The sequence below is a fragment of the Octopus bimaculoides genome, chromosome 2 (assembly GCF_001194135.2).
Source record: "Octopus bimaculoides isolate UCB-OBI-ISO-001 chromosome 2, ASM119413v2, whole genome shotgun sequence".
Taxonomy (NCBI): Eukaryota; Metazoa; Mollusca; class Cephalopoda; order Octopoda; family Octopodidae; genus Octopus; species Octopus bimaculoides.
The window spans coordinates 103,832,103-103,834,788 of NC_068982.1; positions in this window are offsets into that span (position 1 = coordinate 103,832,103).

The window sequence follows — 2,686 nt, forward strand, 5'->3', positions numbered from 1 at the left end:
TATCACCACTGCAAGTTATTATATAATATTACCAGTAACTAATACAACATTAAATTTCATTAAATAGGAATTAATAAAAGTACTTGTAATTATCTATTATTATAAACCTTGTTATGTTTAAAGCTAATTAAACTGTTTAAAAGATAATAAAACTACAAGCATTAACACTTACATGTTTAATCAGACACGCAGTTCCCTCACCAAGAATTTAAAGAGCCAACTAAATATTGATGATGTAGTGCGAAATTACTACTTTCTCAATTGTCTCAATATTTGTGACATAATTCCTTACAGATATTTGCGACGTAAATATTGGTGACGTAAATCCTTACAAATCCTTACAAATATTTGCTAAACTGAAGACTAGATATTACTCCATATTTATTTAAAATTTCAAGTTTCCCACCTAAACAAATACATGGCGGTAGAGACCGTGGATTAAGGTGTCGAAATCATGAAGATATCAAATTGTCAGCTGATGAAGGGAATTCTTTTGTTATTCCGTCTCCGATCAATGTCTCTGGTCGTTGTCACTGTCCTGTTTGATTTGTTTCATGCATCGAGCATTCTGCAGGGTCTTTATTATTATTATTATTATTATTTTTATTGTTCATTGATATAATATGAATTATGGGTTAGTCAGGAGATATTTGCAACGTAAGAAATATTTTCGTGTTATAAAGGAAGCAAATGACTGATTTCACATCATCTGACAAGCCTATAAACTAGCAAGGTTTAACATTTTTATCTGTAATTCCAAAGAGATTTCTTTATCTTCTTACAGACTGTTAGTTTTTTCAGTAGAGTCCTACACAGAAACAAACCACGATCGGAACTCGCCGATACAAACGTTAAGTGAAATGTAATTGCTCGACCAAGAATTGAGCCTGCGTTGCAACATCAACTTGCTGGGCACTTGTGAACATTCAACTTTGTTTCTAGCGAGTCAACATGGAGTCTTTATGTATTCGCTCGACCTGCTAGAAATAGCAACCAAATCTCCCTCTCAAATTCTATATTACTGCCTTGAAAAGAATGGGGGAATATTATATAACGTAGTCCTAGATGCACATCACCCTAGGAAAGGACGGGTTAGACATGACTGGAACGCTTTTGATCGTAGGTCTACGTTTTCTTGTCTGACCTGGAATAAACAGCAATTATAACCATTCATGTAAAACTGCTCTGCTAACAGATATGTTCTTCATGAATATTATTATACATTAGGACATTTCTATGTAATGTATATCTTTTTATTTTTCAATTATAACAGTCAATGGACTGTGGTCACGCTGGGACACTGCCTTGAAGGGTTTTAGTCAAACAGATCGACCCCAGTATTCATTTTTTAAGTCTCTTTTCTTGAATCTCTAAGTTATGGAGACATAAACCGACAAGTAGTAGTGGGTGGAAGAAACACAGGCACAAAGACACGCGCACACATATACGTATATATTAACATATATTATTATATATAATGAAGTTCCACTCAGTTTCTATTTCCCAAATTCACTTACCAGTCGGCGCTATTGTGGAAAACACTTACCCAGGATTGAGCCTGAGCTCGTTAACCACATAGCCTGTCTGCGATGACTGTGGTCAACGAACTCGGAAAACGCTGGGAAAGTTTAAGGGTTGGGCATGAAAATTTTAGTAATCCTAAGCAGGTACTATTGTATAGTTGTTTATTCAAATCTCGTATGTTTATTATCCATTTTGTAATCCATTCAACCAAACTATAATATAAAGCAGAAGACACTAGCGATTAGATATAGAATCAAATGTACGATGAATCGAAAACGGTTTGGAAATCTAAAACAATCAAAAGAATCACACCCCATTTCAAGATTTGTTTATAGATATGGTTCCTTCTGACTATATATATATATCTGACTCAACGGTACTTGTTTGCAGGTTAATAAGCTGGAACCAGTAATAATTTAATGTTTTGACAAGCACAAAACATTATCGTTGAGAAAACATGAACTGTTGAATATGATGTAAGACGTCTAGCCTCCTACTGACTCAGCCAGATCGCAGAAAGGACGTTAGTTCTTTAGTTTGGTTTAACTTGCTATAAGAAATTGAGTTCTATAGTTTGGTTTAGTTATCACAGTTCAGGCAATTCTGAAGTATAGCCTTTTAATATATTTTATTTTGCTTATATGAGCACCTATTAGTAAAAAGAAGGCGAAGCAAACATTGGAGTGAATAATCATTCATTTTAACTGTACGATACATCAAATCTCTCAAGAAGCTGCGTGGTATTTGTGAGTATAAGTTCAGTGCAATGGAAATATTTACGTGTCGTGGATATAATTGCTCCAAAGCATGTGTTTAGAAACGTATAATTAAAAATGAACGTAGACGTACAAGAACGACGCCATTAGACAATAACAACAAGTACAACAATAGCAACGACAACAACGGGGAGGACGATGACGTTAAAACAAAACCCGGGAAAGTAATAATGTTTTCTGCAATATATGCAAACTGCACTTTGTGACTATATAAGGGTATTAACATATTTATGTTGGGTGCCTGCAATTGCCTTGTTTAGTATAATCTAACGCGATTTATACGTGAGTGTATGTATATGTGTGTGTATGTGCGTACGCGCATGTGTGCGTATATACATATATAAATAGATACATAGGTATATATATATATATATATATATATATAT